The sequence below is a fragment of the Molossus molossus genome, unplaced genomic scaffold (assembly GCF_014108415.1).
Source record: "Molossus molossus isolate mMolMol1 unplaced genomic scaffold, mMolMol1.p scaffold_m16_p_21, whole genome shotgun sequence".
Classification (NCBI taxonomy): domain Eukaryota; kingdom Metazoa; phylum Chordata; class Mammalia; order Chiroptera; family Molossidae; genus Molossus; species Molossus molossus.
Genome location: NW_023425357.1, coordinates 40452623 through 40472827, shown reverse-complemented (window position 1 = coordinate 40472827; position 20205 = coordinate 40452623). Strand labels below are relative to the sequence as shown.

At 36.7% G+C, this 20205-nt stretch overlaps 1 non-coding gene across 1 annotated transcript; it reads right to left on the bottom strand.

Annotated features, from left to right (window-relative positions):
• Positions 1 to 19727: 19727 nt before the first annotated feature.
• LOC118639644 lies at positions 19728 to 19833 on the bottom strand. Its single transcript, XR_004961224.1, has one exon. It is a non-coding gene; the product is annotated as a U6 spliceosomal RNA (small nuclear RNA).
• Positions 19834 to 20205: the final 372 nt, after the last annotated feature.

The window sequence follows — 20205 nt, the reverse complement described above, 5'->3', positions numbered from 1 at the left end:
CACTTCCTTTGGTTTGGTTATTTTATCCCTTGCTATCACTGAATTTTGATATATACAGAAATCTACATATAGGAAGTAATGTCTGACTTGAATCTTGGAGATGATATTTGGGTTGAGGGTATTTTCTGCTGTGGAAAATATGTGCAAAGGCAATTAATCATTTATCAGAAACTGTAGGGGGCTGCGGATGAAAATATTTTTGCATTCTTATTTTATTTTTTTAAATATTTTTTATTGATTTTAGAGAGCAGAAGGGAGAGGGAGAGAGAGAGAAAAACATTGATGAGAGAGAACATCTATTGGCTGCCTCCTTGCATGCTCCCCACTGGAGATTGGGCCCACAACCTGGGCATGTGCCCTGACCAGAAATCGAACTGGCAACCTCTTGGTGCATGGGTCAGTGTTCAACCACTGAGCCACACCAGCCGGGCATGCATTCTTATTTTGGAAAGTGGAACACATGTATTGGATAGGAAGATGCAAGAGTTAGTTTGATTATGACAATAGTCCAGAAAAAGGAAATGATCCAAAAATAACTATTTTAAGGTAGCCATCAGTTAAATTCAAAATAACTTTAGGTTTTATAAATTAACCTTTAAGATAACCTTTAAATACTTTAGTTATATTTAAAAATAATGCACAATAAAAGTTTAAATGCAGGAATCACGAAAACTAATTTTTTTTCTACATTTATATTAATTTTGGGGATTTTTAGCGGCAGATTTTTATATAAAAATAGCAGAAAAGCTATCCTGGAGCAAGTGGCTTTCACCCACTGAGTCTCTGTTATTGCATATCTCCAGTAGGGATAATAACATCCACCCATCTGGACTCTGGGAACGATGTCAGGGTTGTTTAGTTGGAATTAGAGCTTAATTTCTAGGACTTGCTTATCAGAGCAGGAAAAGGAAAAAAATATATTATTTGAATCTGAGTTTAGAGACCTTCAAGACAGATCCATGAAAATCAAGATGGGGACAATATCCAAAGGGCAGACATGGGAAAAATGAATAAAACCAAGGCTGAGGATCAGTTAATGCTGTAAAAACAACAATAATAAGATAACAGGCATTGCTCTGGAAATTGTTCCTGTTGTTTGTTGGTTTGTTTTTCTAGAATAACACGAGCCAATGCTTGCCCTTTATTTTTACCAACAAGCTACTATGGACATGCATAATTTAGGCTAGTTTAAAGGTGCCTATATTAGGGGGTACGCTCTAATTATTCATCGTGTCAGCATAAAGACAAAATAAATCATTGATTACAAGTTTGAATCAGCAAAGGCAAGTTAACATTGATTGTTTTAATTATTGTTATTCTCATTATATTAAGAAAAAAAAACTACTTTTGCAACTATTTTGTAAAGGCCATTTTTGAAAGCCCTTAAACAACCAACTGTTATTTTTTTTTAAAAAAAGACAAATATATTTAACTTCATTTATACTCATTTCTGGTATGTTCCCCAGAATTTTTTTTATTGTAGTCATTCAATTGACCACTTGTATAGGAGCTTTCTATACCATTTAAATCATGTATAGTTTCTTCGGCAAAACCTACAAGATTTTAAAAAAATAGTGATCATTTCACAGTATATACAAATATTTTTTACTTAATTTTTATTGTTGACACTATTATAGATGTTTCCATTTGTGCTTCCCTCTCCCCCCCACCCCCCGCACCTCTTTACCCACCTCCACCCAGCCCCCATTGCCCCTTCCTTCTGGCTGTCACCACACCATTGTCTGTATCTGTGCATCATGTGTTTATGTTCTTTGGCTAATCCTAACATCTACACGATTTTATTAGATTCATTAGCTTTGCTGAAGAGTGTGGCAGGGGAAAAGCAACTATAACAGCTGTAATGTGGAATTTGGTTATCTTTTCAATTTTCTCTAAAATCCTTTTTAAGACCTTTAATGCTAAACTTGCAGAAAGGAGGCCCACAGTTAATATAAAAATGTGCTTTTGCTTTCTACCTACGTGGCAGGGTCCAGGGATTCATGAGAGGCTCATGAAGCTATGGCACGTCTACCCCATGCATTCAGCTTGCTAACCAAAATGTGAAGATGCTTCTTCCACTTGAAAAGTGCTCTGTAATTTGACCAGTTTCATTTTTACTGAAGAGTTGTTATGATTTTGATGCCAAACTTAATCCATCGCAAAGACTATGTTTGAACATGGGTTTTCTGGCCCAATTTTGTGCTCCCCCCACCCCAAATTAACTTATTTCTGTGGTACAAGTACTTGGTCACTGAAATCAATAAAGATGACCCATTCTATTTGGCCATTTCCCAGGAAACAGTTGCCATCTGTTTTTCCTTCTTCTGCTACCATCTCGGAAGCCAAAAAGCCTGATACTCTCTCCTCCAGTTTTTAGTAGTTAGGACATGGCCACGTGATGGCAAGTCTGTGTTTATGCCCAGGACTTGGAGTCTTGCATCAGGAGTTCAAGGTGCAGGATCCTTCAGAACTCATTCCAAAGAAGGAGCAGGAGCATCCACTGGAGCCCAGAGGCAGGCTCTGGAGCAGGGATGGATGTAGTGCCAGAGGGCCAGCTTCTTCCTTGTTCCTGCTTCCTTATAAAGGAGCTGACATTCTTTTGTTAAATTTACTTTCCTCTTGAGTTAGTTGGTTGTCTTTTGTTGTTCACAAACAAAACCTTGATACACATATTTTATCTCCAAAAGATGAGGCAAAATAGCAGTGTATGCTGCCAAATCTTTCCATCCAGGACAATATTTTCGGTGCTTTGGTGGCAGAAACATGATTGATATACAGTTCTTGTCATTGACTTTCAGAAATTGTTTCAATCCAAAATTTTGAGTTTTACACACATGCTCTAGTTGAGATTAATATACCAATTATTTATTGATTTTAACACAGGATAAGCCAAAATTTTAATATCCCTGGTCAAATGACATAAATAAGTAGATGCCAATCAGTGTTTATTTAAAAATATGTGATATAAATTTATTCTTAGTAATGCAAAGTATACAAGTATATTGTCATTTGATAGAAGGCACTAGTGATATGAATTGTATCATTATCTTAAAGGAGCGATTGACATCACCAACAGGATTATAAGCATCCAACATTTCTGCAGTTTTTTTTTCTTCCATCACAAAAATAAGCAGTACTTTCTATGCCAATGTTGTTAAAATGATTAACTAATGGCTATTTTAATCTCAGTCAGTGTGTATATAAATGTACATAAAACTCGGAGCTTTGGGATCAAATAAAAACATTATTGTGCATTTGAACAAAAATGACTTAATGTAGTGAATTCTCTGGATGCTAACCCAATTTAGCATGTATTAGAATTGTGTTGTTATGGTAAGCTCTACATCTATATCATGGGAAGAAACCTCCGAGAATATTGGGTAAGTGGGTACTTCTGCCCAGGATTGAAATCTTGGATGAGTGGTATAGAGACCCAAGGAAAGCTCAGAATCCAGGGTAAAGGTTAACATTAGCACATGGTATGATTGAGAGAAAACGTAGATTCCTGTCCGACGTGAGGGTCTACCCCACTTCTGCACATTGCACATATGTGCACTATATTGCTAGTAAAATCTTAGGAGGCTATCACTTACCCTCCCTGATCTCCATTTCCTCACCAGGAACATGGGAATGAAATTGACACTTCTAATTGAGATGCTATTTGTGAGTGTTCAGTTAGGTACTGACTAACAGGTAGTAGAAGCTTTGCCATTGTTGGCTGTTTTCAGTACCGGTGCTCTTTACACTCTTGTCTTCTTTTCTTTCTTCTGTTACTAATTTATTTACTTCCTCTGTAATTTACTATTACAAGAAAATAACCAGAATTTAGAGAAGCTAAAATATGGTGAATATTTAAGCAGAGAGATGGACTATAGTTTTATTTAAGTAAATGCCATTATATCTACCAGGAAGAATTAAAATGAATCATAACTCAACTGTCACCATCAAATGTTCCAATGGACACAAGGGAGTTCAGATGAGAAAATTTCTAGAGCTGTCATTGGCCAGCATAGTCTGGATTGATGAATGTATTAATGATCGTTTCTACCAGAGAACATCAGTCCTGATGGAAGACTATTTGAACAGGAACAATTGAGAGTAAAAATTTGGGTTGGATATTATAGTGCTCTTGCAAATGTTTTCTCTTGGGCAGTATAGCCTCCAGGAATGAATTAAAAATGCAGCATTTTGAAACAGGAAGAACTGCTGTCATGCTAATGAGTACTAAGTAACAGAATCAGGGAGAATTTCGATCTTCTTTTTAGTAAAATGAAGTGAAAAGGGGGAAAGCCAGAAAAAGGCATGTTGGGTATGCTAGGTTTCAACATTTATGACAAAATGCTCAGTTGATCAGGTGGAATTAGCTACCTCTTGAACTATTTCTGGAAGGATTTAAAATACACAGAATATGATGGTCTCCACTAGGGGGTGAAAAACACTTGATATATAATTGACTCTAAAAAGCAAATGTAATAAAATCCTATCAGGCAAAGGGAGGACAGGTGCATCAAAATGTTTTGTTTGGATGACTATTTTCGTTTCTGTACCTAAAATACTTCTTTCATCTTCTCCCTTGTACTTTCTCACTGAATAGGTCATTGATAGAGCCCAAGTTCACTTCTCATTTAGAACAAATATATACAATGAGAGGAATTACTATGTCCCACAGAGAGTCCTAGACGCTCCCTATTCTAAGTACTGGGGGTATGCCGGCTGTGTCCTCCACAGGGAGACCTACCAAAGCAGTAGGCTCTCTCTATGCTTCATCAACCTTCACCAAATCCTAAAGGGCTGGCTTCACAGTTCTGAGCCCAGATTTTCAATCCATAGCAATGCTGGCAAGTAGGACTCATGAGTCCACAAATACCTGGAATATTTTCATAGCATGCAGTAAGACCAGTGGAAGAAACAAGAGGCAAGGGCATAATAAAATGTCCCTTTCCCACATAAGATTTTATGTTCTTCCCAAGCAGGCTTCTCCAAGTCTTCAGTGTGGCACTTCTCTTGTGTTTACAATACCAAAACTGCCTCTTTTCCTTTTACATTTCATCATTTTTTGGTCTGCAGAGATCTTGTTTCTTTCTTTGTATGCCTATAAAATAGAATGTGTCTATGCATGTCTAAAAAAAAACCAAAAAAAAAAAAACTCTTATAATGTACATTTCTCAGAAAACAAATAATTTATCCTTTGCATAACAAAGTAAATTTATCTACTGAACGGTATTATCAATCATGCCCTAATTCTCTAACTTTTCCATCTTGTTAAAAAATTGTGTTTCTCTACATTTTTCTCTGTTGATCAGCATATCATCATTCTTCATTAACTACAAGGGTTTCTTCAGATATTACTCTTTTGAATTTCTATATTAAGCCTATATACATGATGTTACAAATCTTTCAGTCTTATAGAATAGTTACACGCACACACACACACACACACACACACACACACACGCCAGGGGACATTATCAGAGATAAGAGTGGGTTAAGAAGTGAATGATAGCCCTGGCCTTTTTTGCTCAGTGGTTAGAGTGCCAGCCTGTAGATCAAAGGGTCTCAGGTTTGAATCCCTGTCAATGACACCTGTACCTGGGTTGCAGATTTGCTCTCCACCCTCTGACTGAGGCTATGTGGGAGGCAATGGATCGATGTGTCTCTTTCACATCAATATCTCTCATCTTTCTCCTTCTCTCTCTCTTTCTCTCTCTCTCCCCCCCCCACCCCCTCCCTTCCTCCCTTGTACTCTATCTTTAAAAAAGAATCAATGGAAAAATATCCTCAGGTGAGGATTAACAACAAAAAAAGTGAATGATAACTATAAAGCTGAGAAGTTATCTGTAATTACAAAGTTCTAGTTCTCATTTTTACAAGTGAGGAAACTGAGAATAAGGGAGGTTAAATAATTAAATCATTCAAGAGCTGGCTCTTAGTAAAAAACAATACTAAGACTTGAATTTATATTGGTCTGATTTGAAAGTTGGTACTGTTTCCACTGCATCCCCAACAATATTTACAGATGTGCTTGAATGGTGTCCAAGGAAACAATGCAGCGTCTACTTAATAATTAATATTAAACATATATATATATATATATATATATATATATATATATATATATATATATCTTAAGTTACTTAGTTATTTTCTTAGCAGGTTTCCGCAGTGCATTAAGGGTACAGGCTGATTTCAAATTCAGTGCTCCCTAATCTAACGTGTAACCTGGGAAAAATGAAGCGCTAGTAAATTTCAAATTAGTTCTTCAATACTAGTAAAATAAATCCTCATTTTTCTAAGACAGGCTAATAATCATAATTGCAGATGGTCTGTATTCTGTTATTAATGTGAGGGACCTAATCACACACTAAAAATAAAGTACATCAATAAATCTTGGGAAATCAGAAAGAAATTGAGCCTGTCCATTGCTGTCAGCCTAACCTTCAAGATATGATAGGCTGCCAAATTACTTAAGATTTCCAAAAACTCTGAGAAGAAAGCAATTTGAAAGAAGAAACTCCCTCCCTTCTTCCATAATTTAGAATCTGGCTTGTATAATGCTTAAAGACTGGGGGTTATTCCACACACCTACAGTGATGGCTGAAAACCATTAACCTACTTAAAAATCTCCATATATATTTATATCTCTACATTTATTCTTCTGTCTTTGTAAGCAAATCTCCAGAGCAGACATCAACAAAAGACAGCATACACATGTCCCATTGCTTCTTGTTAATCTGAATGTGAGCATATATGTGAATAGCAGGATTTAGGCTGTTGAATATTGTTTTTCAACTAAAGATTTTATATTCTTTCTTGAAACTCTACAGTGAGATGATCTCTTATATAGGGAGTGCATGGGGCACAGTATGAGAACAAACATATGATACTCAACCCTACTGTACTTGCCACTGTTCATTTAATCTTTGTTAAATGAACTATCACTGCCTCTACTTCACAAGTGAGGAAACTGAAACAAAGAAGTTTCATAACTTGAAAAGTAAGATAGATAGCAAATAATGGAGGTAGGGTTTGAAATCAGGCAATCCGGCTTCAAAGTCTGCTTTTCATTTCTACAATATGCTACTAAGCTACATTACATTCTTGAGTAAAAGTTATTTCTTCTTTTTTAGTATGATGCTACAAGAGTTTCAAGGCAGACTCATGAATTGCTCAGTGAAATGTCATTGATGAGAACTGGATTTTATGTAGATCATCTTGACTCTAAATCCTGACTCACCATTGACTACATCTGGGGTAGTCATCACTTTAAACTTCTGTGTTTTTATTAAAAATGTTGATACTAGTACCACCCACAGGTTTATATTGAATATTAAGAGTAAATAAATATATGAAGCACCTATAATGACCTGGAACAGACAACATACTAAAAAACAATAATTTGTTTCAATAAATATTGGTTTTCCCAGATGTTATACTTAATAAAATAAGCTATTTTGACTCTTCCAAGAGAATAATGTACATCTTGAGTCACAGTTCACATTAGTTATGAAAAATAAAGGAGTCATCTTTCTTTAATTTAGTCCAGTTCACAGGAAAAACTTTGTGGGGACAGGAAGGTGATGAGACAGGGGTTTATTTGCCTTAAATTCCATGAAGTCTACAATAGAACCATCATCAAAGAACAGAATGTGGGAAGGCTGAGCAGTATCAGGAAAACATTTTTTAGTGTTATTCTAAGAAAAAACAATGTAGAATTTATTCTTTATACTAGGAAAAAGCCAAGTAAATCTGGAAAAAATATTCTGAGAGCATCATGAAACCCATGAATATCTCCCAAACACTTTTACTAAGATTCCAATCCCTTCTCTAATGATGGCTCATTCATTGTAGCACAGGAAAAATTGGCCATTTGAGTATTCACTTCTATGGAGAAAATGTGCAAATGTTATTGCAAATACAGACTCTTTAAGCTTTTCCCATGACATAAATAAGTATCCTAAAGTGCCCCCTCTTTTTTTTCCTTTATTGATTTTAGAGGGAGAGGAAGTGAGAGGGAGAGAGATATAGAAACATCAATGAGAGAGGACATCGATTGGCCATCTCCTGCATGCCCCCTACTAGGGATCAGGCCCACAACCTAGGCATGTGTCCTGACCGGGAATCGAACCAGCGACCTCTTGGTGCATGGATCAATGCTCAACCACTGAGACACACTGGCCGGACTGAAGTGCCCTTCTCATTGCATGGGGTTTTTTTTTGAGAAGAAGTGGGGCAATGTGACAAGCATGGAGCCCAATTTGCATTCATGCCCACTAGTTAATTGTAAGACACTGGACAATCTCTCTAAGCTTTAATTTTTATATGTGCCTTTAGTTTAATGAAAAAATAATGATACTTCTTTTAAGGAATGCTGGGCTGGACAGCAGCATGCTTGGCACTCCACTAATGGGACCCAGTAGTAAAGACAACAGAATCCAGATATTACCGAGTATCCATGATGCACAAAGTAACGTGCTGTGCAGAGGAGATAGAATAATTAGACTCCTGCCAAAAGGTCACTTGAGGACAATTTGAATGAATGAAAGATTTCAAATAGTGTTTGTTAGGACAGAGTAGAATTATGGGAAAAACATTGTGGACTGGCTTAAAGAGAAATCAGTAGAGAGTTTAGAGTTCCACTTGCATTTCTTGAAGTATTTATTGACAGTCGAGAAGAGATCTGGTCTACTTGAATACACAGTGAGTTCTGAGGACTAGTGTATAGGTGGGAAAGTGAAAAGACATCAGCTAGTAGGTGGACTTCATAAAAGAGGTTAGAATTGGAACAATATGTCTTCATGTTGAATCATTCATGTTCTCTGAATATTGCCCACATAGGTTTTTATGTATCTACCTCTATTTTTTCCAGACAAATTTTGCTGATGGCAAATTATAACTATAATGTGTTATTCATATGGTAAGGCTCTGTTGCCTTTCAAAAGCCATTAATTAAACCATAATGAAAAGAAAATAAAAAAGAACTTACTACTGGAGCTTCCACAGTTCTCCTATAATACCCTTTATTTCTTAGGAATTCCTACAAACTAATTCATCATAATGAAGTGTGACTCAAATGTTAAAATGTAACTCAAACATACACTCAACTCTATTTTCCCCCATTTTCCTCATTCCTTCAATGGAGTTATGCAATCTTATAACAGGCTGATTATTATTATCAGTTTAAATAGTATTCATAGAAATACTAGCCATTTCTAGAACCACAATTATTTCATATTTCTTTTCTTCATCCTTATTTTGTTTTCTTTATTTTGTACAGATGTGATTCTAAAGTTGGCCTTCACTTGTGGTGGAGCCATTCTGTTATTTGACCAAAATTTACTAATATGAAAATAAGATTTGGATTTTATTTTCTTGGCTTATTATAAAGATACAGTAATAGGTAGACAGATACAATCAGAGATAGACTGATGGGTGAATGGATGGATGGACGGACGGATGGATGGATGGGCTTCAGACCTTATCACTTTTTCTGTAATTCTGAACATACTAGATCTTCTTTGGATCTCAGTCCCTTCATTTGTAAAATGGAAATAGACATACACATCTGATGGGGTTATCAGGAAGATTATAGAAATTAATATATGTAAATCAGCATGATAGAAAACAGCCCATCACTGGTGCTTGAGAAACAGTCATCTGTCTTCCTTGATCAGTTCTTGAAATCAGTATTGTCATTGAATATCTGTATAAGAATAGTTTCAAAATAAATAAACATTAAAAAATACTTTCTATCACAGAAATTTATGATGTTTCTTTTTCTCATCAAGTGTCTTAAATCATGAATTGCTTTTTGTTTAGCCCTTATTGAATGCCCTAGCATTTTTAAATATCAAATTCCAGGTCCTACCATTCAATTCTCAGATTCCAGGATCCTCCTAAACATCTTTAGATTTATTCTAAGCTTTTGGTGAAAAGGAACCAGTATCCCCATGACCTTGGTAGAGATCATGTTAAAAAATGTATTCTAGGCCCTTAGGATGAATACATCATGTTGACTAACACTAATAATAGAACAACTGGAAAAAAATAATATGTTTAGGAAGTGAAACATACATTCATATACACAACATCATGTTATTTACATAAAAAAAAACAAACCCTGGAAGGCAGATGGTATCAGTATTACTTTATATATAGAGAGAAACCAAGGCTATAAAACCAGAGATATTTAATAACATAGTTAAAATTCAAACTCAGGTTTGTTTGTTTGTTTGTTTGTTTTGTGGTACATGCCTCTAGCAAGAACCGAACCTAGGACTCTCTGGTTCACAGGCCAACGCTCAACCCCTGAGCCAAACTGACCAGGGCCAAACTCGGGTTTTTTGACTCCAGATCCATTAGAAAATTCTTAACTGCTTGACTTTTATAAACTTTTAGAACTGTCAAGATCCCTTTAGAGATTGACAAACTTTACCTTATATATATATATATATATATATATATATATATATATATATATATATAACTAATAGAACATAGAACATGTTTCTTCCTGGTAACTTTTTTGTTTTCTGCAGGGTTAATCTCAAACCCTTTATAAGAAACACTTAGATAATTACTCTGAATAAAATGTTATTGTAAAGAATGATATGCAGTCTTTAGGTTTGGTTGTCCAAATCAGTGTAGCACTGGCCCATCTTTTAAAAAAAAAAAAATCTTACTTTAATAAGGAAAAGTAGATTATGGCTCTCAAATATTCCAAGTAAAATATTCCCTACAGTATTTTTTCCTTCTATGACTGTCTTCTTTCACTTGGCATAATTTCTTAAAGGTTCATCCATGTTGTAACATATGACAGAATTTCCTTTTCCTTAAGGCTGAATAATATTCATTGTAATATATACCAAGTATTGTTATTTATTAATCTGTTGATGGACATTTAGTTTGTTTTCATCTCATGGCTATATGTTCATGCTGCCATAAACATGGGTGTGCAAATATATATTTGATTCCACTTACATAAGGTATCTAAAGTAGGCAAATCTTTAGAAGCCGACAACAAAACAAAGAGGCAGCCGACTAAATGGCAGATGATATTTGCAAACATTAGCACTGACGAAGGTTTAATATCCAAAATATATAAAGAACACATACAACTCAACACCAAACAAATAAACAACCCAATTAAAAAAACAGGGAGAGTACCTGAACAGACACCTCTTTCAAGAAGACATACAGCCCAGGCCGGTTTGGCTCAGCAGTTAGAGCGTCAGCCTGTGATCCAGAGAGACCCGTGTTCAGTTCCCGCTAAGGGCATGTACCTCAGTCGCAGTTTGTCCCTGGCCCTGGTTGGTCGTGCAGGAGGCAGCCACTCGATGTGTCCCTTTCACATCTCTCTCTCTCTCTCTCTCTCTCTCTCTCTCTTTCTCTCTTCCTCTCTCTCCCTCCCACTCTATCTGAACAAAAAATGGAAAAAATATCCTTGGGTGAGGATAAAAAAAACAAAAACAAAACAACAGCAACAACAAAAAAGAGATACAAACAGCCAACAGATATATAAAAAGATGTTCAACCTCACTACGGAAATTAGGGAAATGCAATCAAAACTACAGTAAGAACCCGGCTGGTATGGCTCAGTGGTTGAGCATTGACCAGTACACCAAGAGGTTGCTGGTTCTATTCCCGATCAGGGCACATGCCCAGGTTGTGGGCCTGATCCCCCAGTTAGGGGCATACAGGAGGCAGTCAATCATCAGTGTTTCTATCGCTCTCTCCCTCTTTCTTCCTTTCTCTCTAAAAATTAAAATAAATAAATTAATAAAAAACCATAATGAGATACTACTTCACACCTGTTAGAATGCCTATTATCAACCAGACAAGTAGTAACAGCTATTGGAGAGGTGTGGAGGAAAGGGAACCCTCATTCACTGTTGTTGGAAATATAAATTGGTACAGCCACTGTGGAAAACAGTCTGGCAATTCCTCAAAAAATTGAAACTAGAGATACCATATGACCCAGCGATCCCTCTCCTGGGTATATACCTTAAGAACTTGAAAACATGTATTCGCAAAGAAATATACCCCTATGTTCATTGCAGCATTATTCACAGTGGCCAAGGCATGGAAACAACCAAGATGCCCTTGACAGAGGATTGGATAAAGATATACAAATACACAATGGAATACTACTCAGCCATAAAAAAAGATGAAACACTGTCATTTGTGACAACACAAATGACCTTGAGAATATTATACTAAGTGAAATAAGTCAGACAGAAAAGCTAAGAACCATATGATTTTACAAATTTTTGGTATTTAAAACTGAAACTCATGGACACAAACAGCCATGTGCTGGTTGCCAGAGGGAAGGGCATGGGGCATGGGGGTGAAGGGGACCTAGTATATGGTGACAGAAGATGATTTGACTTTCGATGGTGGGCACACAGTTCAATATACAGATCTTGTAACATAGAAATCCACACCTGAAACTTATATGCACTAATGCACTAATGTCAACACAATAAATTTAATAAAAAAAAAAAAATTTAGAAGCAGAAAGTAGAATGGTGGCTGCCAGGGGCTCAGGGAAGGGGACGAGGGAGTTGCTGTTCCATGGGCATGTCTTTTTCAGGCATGACGTCCTAGAGATTTGCTCTACAACATCTGCATATAGTTAACAATATTGTACTGTAACTTAAAAAATTTGTTTTTAAAATGGAAAAAGAGAATCTCCTGGCCAACAGTTGGAAAAACTCTCTACAAGGCTTAAATGCTGTTTTGTTTTAGCAGTACAATTCAGGGTAGATACAGGGGGTTGTTCATAGATCATGTCATTGAACTACTTTCAAAGCTTAAATCATATCTTTAATACTAGACGTGGGTGAACATTTATCTCTCTTTCAACTTCTGTGCATTTCTTATGCCAATCTCTGTCCCTCCTGTCTCTCACTGCAGAGGTCACAGTCTGTAAGTCTCCTTCATCCAGTGGGAACTGTCAGTCCAGTCATTCTGGGGTAAGTTCAGGAATACACTTAATAAATTTAATCATCATTTTTCTGTTCTCTACTGAAGCTTGTCTTTCTAGACATATGTTAAATAAGTTTTCAGTCACTGCCAGAAATCCAAAGGAAGTAAAACCCACGTGTTATTTTATCTGAAGGGTGGTTAAAGAAGTTTTAATGTCATCTTCTGGAACAACAGCTGAATTCAAGATGTCACATAACAGTTCCAGCATAACATTTATTGGGTAACAAAATCAGATGTAGGCTGAGTATGATAAAAATAAGTTAATTTATGTTGCATCCTCATGTTGAATTCAGTCTTTGGTTTGGATATAGCAGAATCTGTTCTATTTTCACGTGAGTAGCCAATATCCTTCACCTGTGTTTATGGTTTTTTCTTACTATATATATGCAAAATTTGCTGTGAAAGTATTTCTTATACATACTGAGTATCCATGTACTGTAAAAGTGTGTATACACAGAGGTTATAAATCTAAGTCAGAACGATTCTACATGTAGCAACAAGTCAGAAGATCTCTAATATTGGCTTTCTGGGTTAGTAATTTCATGTCTCTAGGTTTAATTTCCTATTTGTAAATGGAGGGAGCTTGAATAGACTGTTTTTAAGGCGTATACTAAATCTAATTTTTTTCTGATAAATTACATTTCACCCCACGTGCCAAGAACTTCACTGGATATTCCATGCACATTATGTTATCAAGAGTAGCCTCAAAAGAAAGGTATCATTGCAGTGTTCCATGGCAAAATGGGGCTTCTCCAAAAATCGGTAGCTGGTTCCTAACAAAGTGAGGAAATACATGCCGTCAGGCCTGCCTGTCTTCAAACCCAATTGTTCCTACTAAGTCAAATTTCCACTCAACATACCCCAAGAGTTGGAAAATTCCTTGATTTTGTTTTTACCCTATGCTCTCATGGAATAAAAATTACTTCATAGGCTTTAAGAAAATATAAAACATATATTTGAATCTTGACCTCAAACTTAAAAATCAGAGATCCCAAGGGAGAGGTTCCTGGGCAAGATCCTTTTGAAAATGTCCCTTTACAATTTTGGAGGAAGTACACACTTCTATTCCTAGTTAAATTCTGACCATCAGCTTGAGGGCTATTTTCAGATTCTCGTCTTTTTAAAAATCCCTTTTCAGCCAGAAAGCCAACCTAGAAATGCCCCAACTAATGATATGAGCCAGAAAACTCAACAGAAACCAAATATTATATTCCCTGGCCCTGGTTCACCTTTCCCTGGCTTACTCTTTTACTGCAGTGAAAAATGATTTGTATAAGGGGAACTGAAATAGTAAAAACAGAAAGAAACCATGAGAAAGACTGCTTAACAATTTCCAGTTGTGGCTGGGTATTGGGGAAATTGAAAACAGGCTCAGAATGCTTACTTTTCAGCCATGTCCTAAAATTCATTGGTTTCCGTAAAGATAATCATTTCCTTGAAGGAGAGCTACAAGGAGACTGTGAGATCACATTTCTTTTCCTTGATCGAGAGCAGATGCATTGTGCAGGGATCAGTCAGTCCCTGAAGAAGTACCTGAAAGAAACTGATTATAGAAAACATGAAGTACACTGGCTCCCTCTTTACTCACCTCCTTGTTGCAGCCACCTTCTGCTGCAGGGTCAATACAGAAAGGCATTTCAGTTCTTTGGGAGCTGTATTGAGTAACAAAAGAACAAGATTGAGTTTTGATAATTCAGGAAAATGAAACTTGGAGAAGGTTAAGCTTGTCATTTCTGGAAGCAGGCGTTCCTTCCAGAATGTACACAGAAGTCCTGGGATGGCTCTTTCTTTGTACTCCCAATAGTGAAAGCACTTTGCTCTCACTGAGTCAGACCTCATTACTTTTTTTTTTATTATTATTATTCCTTGCCCTAATCTCGGGATGAGTGGAAAAAAAAGTGCTCCTTTATTTAGCATCGTGGGGATTCCTATTGTGAGCTTGAATCATTATTGTACTGACAAAATGCCAACCCCACCACTTAGAGTAAGAACACGCTATCGATGTCTTTCCCTATCATGCCACTACCAACTTCGTCTCCACCACAAGTCATCAATGAAGCTGTAAGTGTGTATCGATTTGTTAAATTCAGTTCTTGCAATAGCTATATGATTTTCCTTTAAAAGTATTCTCCCCTGAAGAGCAAACTCTCAGACTCACTGTGTTATTCATGACTTAGAAAAAGAAATCATAGCATCTAAAAGTGTGTTGCCAAAATAAAAAATAAAAAAACACACAAAAAATTATGAAGTAAAAGATTAATGTGAGCAAACGGAGTAGAGTGAATTAGGAACCTACTTACTATGAACCTGTACCATTCCAGCTGTTGCCAAATTCCAGAAACATTGTGTCCTTACTACTGGGAAAGGGGCTGTTGCTGATGCCAAGCTGCTAACACTGGAGGGCACAGTTAGGCATGCAGTCATTCTGCTTTGGCAGAGTTAAACACTTTGGATTAAGGAAAAAGGCTTGTAGAGAAGAACTTAATCAGAAGCACTTACACAAAAGATAAGGGGGGGTTTAACTATATTTTCTGTGAGAAGTATAAGCATTAGATGATGTTAATAATGGAAAAAATGGTAAAATTGAATAAAAGTTTTTAGAAGTTTGACTAAACATGCCACGGTACATCTATATAAGGGTATACTACAGCTAAATGGATTTTAAGGGCATCAAGCTGAATGGATTTTAAGGGCATCATGCTTCAAATGAAAGATGGCTATTTTAAAAGGCTACATGCTGTATGATTTCATTTGTATACCATTTCTAAAATGAGTGGAGAGAAAGTGAGATAATTGGCATGTATACTTTGTGCCAGGCTCAGTATTTGGCACCATCTCAAATCCTGCCAATCCCAGTATACCAAATGGTACAAGACCCATTTCCAACAAGCTCTTTCAGTTTCTAATTGTGTTAACATCTTAGGCAAAGAAACACATCTCTTTTCTTTTTCTTTTCTTTTTTTTTAAATTTTATTTTTGTTACAGATGTTTCTCCTTTTTTACCCCATTGGCACCCTCCTCCCCATCCCCCCAGCCCCTTCCCTGGCTTTGTTGTCCATGTCCATTGGTTATGCATACATGCATATAAGTTTTGTGATTTATCTCTTCCCTCCCCCCACCACCCCCTCTTCTGAGGGTTCTCAATCTGTACCCTACTTCTGTGTTTCGGGTCTAAGGAATAGGGTAGACATCTCCTCTTTTCAATATTGCTTATCCAGCCTTCTTTTTTTTTTTTTTTTTTTTTTTTACACAGCAGAGTAATCATTCTTAAAAGCAATCTGAATATAACCCCCTGCTACTTAAAACCATTCAACAACCTTCAAAACATTTGATAAAGTACAAGCAGTTAAGCTAAGCTTACAAAGCCAAGTATGATTTGGTATTTGCTTCCTCTCAGAATTCATCACTTTTCTCTCCTACCTGTCAGAGTTTACCTTCTTTTTACTCTCAGATTTTATGTCCTTGCTATCATTCCAAATAGAGATATTTCTCGTGCATAGAAGTATTGTCTTCTCCCAGACCTTTTCAGGGGCCATGTGCCCTTCACACTTGCAGCTCTGTCTATCTGAAAAACCCCCTCAAAGTTTCCACTGCCTACCTCTGCACCCCCCTTCTCTACCTGTACAGTTTACATTAATCCTTTAGGTCTCAGCTCTAAGCATAGCTCCAAGGCCTTCTTAGTGTTCTTCAGTTCCTTCAGTCTCTGTTTCTTAAACTTACCTGACTTGTCTGCATCAGTAGAGAAGTGGTCTTCACCTATTTTATTCCTAGAGGCTGGAACAATAATTGGTCTACAGGAGGGCCCCTCAAATTGTATTTTGAATGAAATATGATCAGTTCACACACACACACACACACACACACACACACACGATAACAAGGGATTTTATTGATTCCGGGTTTGGGAGTCAAAAATACCTTCCTGACAGGCCCCATGTGCACAAATAGAAGTGATTTTCCACTTAAAAGCTTACCTGACATTCATTCAACATTTACTCATACCTGCTGCGTAATCATATGATGCTTGCCCCAAGGACCAAAAATCAAAGCTATAAAAGTAGGAGCTGATGTCCATTTTGTTTTACCTAAGTTCCTCCATATTGAATGTCCAGGTGCTCAAAGCTAAGTGGAAAACAATTATAGTATTGAGTCAAAAAAATGCAAAGCAGGGCATGCCAGGAGATGAATCATCTGTCCTCTACCCACAAGAAACTTTCCCCAGCCGTGGTGTGCAGCAGGTGGCTTTACTGTCTCCAACCAGCAAGATCTGCTATCAGCATTGCACACGATGTTTTCTGTGTAGTTAGAGTAGCTGTATGTTTTTGAACAGTACTTTATTTTACTTTTGTGTTTCTTTAACCATTGATTCTCTGTCATTCAGTATTTATGTCTGTTCAATATATCACCCCAGGTTATTCTGTGAGGAAAGGGATGGGAGAATGATTGTGTCAGAAAAAAACAAGTCTCGTTCTGGCAGTGCTGATGACTAACTGGGTGACCTTGGAACTCTATTTCTCTTTCCTTGGTCTTGGTCTTGGTCTTGGTTATTTTATTTATATAAATCTAAGCAATCTAGATCAGGATGATTAAAGATGTAGTTGTAAATAAACATAATCTTTCTTGCCTAAAGTAAGTGTCCAACAAAAATGGAAGACTTTTTTTTTCTACTTGGAATAAAATGTAAAACATCCATGAACCTTTGATGACATTTGTATTTGTATTTTTTTTAATCTAAGGACAAAGTGCTCTTTTTTTCCCCCACTATTCTAATGTGATGCATTGGCATCAATGCTTTAAGAATCATTTGTTACTTGTCCATGGAATAGCATGCATTTCCCATATTTCTCCATTTCTTCACCCTGGCAATTTGTTGGCCAGATGTTTCTCTCTGATGTTCCTATAATGGAAAATATAACATAATATTCAAAGAATAATTTTTCCCCAGTATAGAAAACTTTTGCATGCTACTTTATTTCAGACATAAACTTTAAAATGGTTGAGAGACTCTGGAACACAGCAGAAAAAATCAGAGTGGACTCAGAGAAGACAAGCAAGTTTTACATTATGTGGATACATGGAATCAAGGTTCTTAGCTTCTTTTTCCAAAAAGAACATTGTCTTTGTTTTTGTTTGTTTGTTTGTTTGTTTTTAGAGTCTGACTTTGCCTTTCACAGTCTATGTAAAGTCAGATGTTGATTTGGGCCTCAGTTTTCACAGCTGTACAATGAGGATACTGGAGTCAAAGAAAGGTGATTAAGCCTGTTTCTGTAAGTTTGAATTTTTATACAGAATAAAATATTTAAGTTGTGTGAAAAAAAGCCAGTCAAGAAAGAGCACATCCTGTATAATTTAAATTTTATAAAGTGCAAAAACAGGCAAAATCAGTGTATGGTGACAGCCATCATAGGAGTGGTGGCCCCTAGAGAGGTGCTGAGTCGGATGAGCAGGAGGAAGCCTCCAGGGCACTGTGGTGTCTTTGATCTAGTCAGAAGACACACAGGTCATATCCATATGTAGGCTTTGTTCACTCAGATACATGCATATTTAAAATCACTTTAGAATAAACCATAAACAGTATATAGAACGACTTATAAATTGTAAGTATATGTGTTAAAGGGTATTTAATTAATTAGAAAATATGCAAACATATTGAAGGTGTTTGTCCTAGGATGTTGTCTCAGGTTATACAATATTTTGCCTTTCTGTCTTATATATTTTATTGTTTTCCAATATGAATGTATTTTAATGAACAAAGGCAAATATTTTGTTTTATTCATCATTGTACTTCAGTACATACTGAGTCTGATACAGAGGCTGTACTCAATAAAGATGACTATAACAGACCAGCAATGGAGCTATTATTCTGAGTCAAAAATTTTGAATAAATATAGATATTATAGCTCACTCCATATATTTGTCTTAGAGAAAACAAAATCTGCATAATGATGTCATACAGATAGCAAGTAAAGTAACAGTAGCTCTCTTCTATAAATGTAAACATTGGAGGGAGTGGCATATTGGATTTGAGTTCTTGATTCAGAGAAGAGAGTGAGATTTGGAATAGAGTCACAGGGGAATGTGAATGGTTGATTAAAGGATGGGAAAATAATTTCTAGGCTATTGGGAACTTATGCCAACATAGAAGCTGACTTGGTCTAAGAGCATGAAGAAGCGAAGTTTGCAGCAGGAAACACTGCTGGAGGCCCATTCCTGGACCATGGGTTGGGAAAGATTGCTGGTTGAGTGGGTAGGGGAACCGCATAAACAGTGCCAAACAAGAAGGAACTACATCTGTTTATTTTTACCTCAATTCATCTATATTGAAAAACTGATATTTTCTGAGTGTCTGCTACATGTCAAGCTCTATGCTAGGTATATATATGTTTTCTTTTTTCCTTAATCCCTTCACCTTCTTTCATCTAGCCTCCAGACCTCCTTCCCTCTGACAGCTGTCAGTCTATTCCATGTATCCATGCCTCTGTTTCTATTTTGTCTCTCAGTTTATTTTGTTCATTAAATGCCACATATATATGAGATCATATGGCACTTGTCTTTCTCTGACTGGCTTATTTTACTTAGCATAATAGTTTCCAGGTCCATTCATGTTTTCGCAAAAGGTAAGATTTCCTTCTTTATTATGGCCATGTAGTGTTCCATTGTGTATATGTACCACAGCTTTTTTATCCACTCATATACTGAGGGCACCTGGGCTGTTTGCAGATCTTGGCTAGTGCAAATGAACAAGAAATATGGAGCACTCTATGTATTTGCATGTCATCCTTGTGTGGGGGCATGCCAGTCTTCTCTGTCTCGTTTCAGTTGTAGTGCATGTGCTGCTGAAGCCAGCATGCGTTTTTAAAAAGCACTGACATTTCTCCTTCCACTCCCTCCTGGCTTTTCTGCAATGTCCTCAAAAGGCTGAGATTAAGAATCCTCCCACAGCTCATCTCTTCCTAGAACTTTCAAAGCAGCATTTCTGATTAAACTAACAGATTAGACCCAGTGGCATAAGGCACTTCTCCCCTTTGAGAAAGAACAAATAAGAATGAAGTGTTAGATTGCAATGCTAATTATATATCCTGCTTAAGTGTCAACCATCTGTTGCAGTTGTTTAAAAAGCAGGCATAAGTCAACTGTTGGGGTGAGATGTTTACTGTTGTGAACACACAGGGCATTGGAGAGTTGCTTGCTAGTAGGTGTCTGGGGGCTGCAGTGGGATTC